This window comes from Chlamydomonas reinhardtii, chromosome 12 (assembly GCF_000002595.2).
Source record: "Chlamydomonas reinhardtii strain CC-503 cw92 mt+ chromosome 12, whole genome shotgun sequence".
In the NCBI taxonomy this organism is placed as follows: Eukaryota; Viridiplantae; Chlorophyta; class Chlorophyceae; order Chlamydomonadales; family Chlamydomonadaceae; genus Chlamydomonas; species Chlamydomonas reinhardtii.
In genome coordinates, this window is record NC_057015.1 from 6702796 (window position 1) to 6704158 (window position 1363).

Genomic DNA, 1363 nt, shown 5'->3' on the forward strand with positions numbered 1-1363 from the left:
AGCCGCAAGTCAACTTCGGTGACCCACCCTGAACCTCCTCCACTTCACAAAGCGCGCCACCCGCCGACCAGATGGCAACAAAGTGCTCCAGCTTAGCCGCCTTGAGCTGTGCGGTGAGAAGCTGAGTGGGCAGAGCCGACAGGGTTTCAGGGGTTAGCGTGGCGGCAGTGAAACGCAGCTGCATCACCCTGCGCAGCTCGCTGACCACCTCCCGAACCACATGCTCCGACGTCTGCTTAGCAGGCTCGCGGGACCAGTACGCACACCAGACGGCGTACAAGAAGGTGGCCCGCAAAGTGCTCCACAGCAGCGCGCCCGCCCCCCGCGGGCCTGAGGCCCACATACCCATGCGGTCCCCCAGCATGAAGCCCACGTCCGTCACTGGCGGCGCCGCTGCCTGGGGCGCAACGCAGGCGGGGCGAGTGCGTAGCGCTGGTGTTTTCTTTTCTGGCGCGCAGTGGTGGTGGTTCTTGCGGTTAGGCTGTGGTGTAGGTTGGTGCTTGGGTTGGGTCTGGCGGTGCTTTTGTGCAACCCCTCCTGGGGGGCGGGGGGGCCAGCCTCCTGCTCTGTCTGCCGGGTCGGGGTGGGGTGGGGTGGGATGGTTTGGGGTGTTTGGTGGCGGTTTTCGAGGTGTTTGCTTTCTGTTTTCTTCTCTGTTCTTCTCTTCTTGCCCTGTCAGGGTTCTGGTCTCGGGGACCAGGCTGCTTTCTGGCAGCAGGGGGGCAGCGCGTCTGCCCCTGTTCAACCTTGTAAGGGTGATTCCTCAAAAGGTGATGCAAGCGTCAGCCGCAAGTTCAACTTTGGTGACCCACCCTGAACCTCCTCCACTTCACAAAGCGCGCCACCCGCCGACCAGATGGCAACAAAGTGCTCCAGCTTAGCCGCCTTGAGCTGTGCGGTGAGAAGCTGAGTGGGCAGAGCCGACAGGGTTTCAGGGGTTAGCGTGGCGGCAGTGAAACGCAGCTGCATCACCCTGCGCAGCTCGCTGACCACCTCCCGAACCACATGCTCCGACGTCTGCTTAGCAGGCTCGCGGGACCAGTACGCACACCAGACGGCGTACAAGAAGGTGGCCCGCAAAGTGCTCCACAGCAGCGCGCCCGCCCCCCGCGGGCCTGAGGCCCACATACCCATGCGGTCCCCCAGCATGAAGCCCACGTCCGTCACTGGCGGCGCCGCTGCCTGGGGCGCAACGCAGGCCCACAGCTGCTGCAGCCACGTCCTCGCCTGCGCATAAGCTGGACACTCCAGGAAGATGTGCGTTAGGCTGGCCCGCGCCCGCGGGCCAGGTGGCCCGCAGGCGGGGTGAGGACAGTGCGCCCCCAACCCCCCGCACCCCGTGTCACCGTGCCGATGCCTTTCC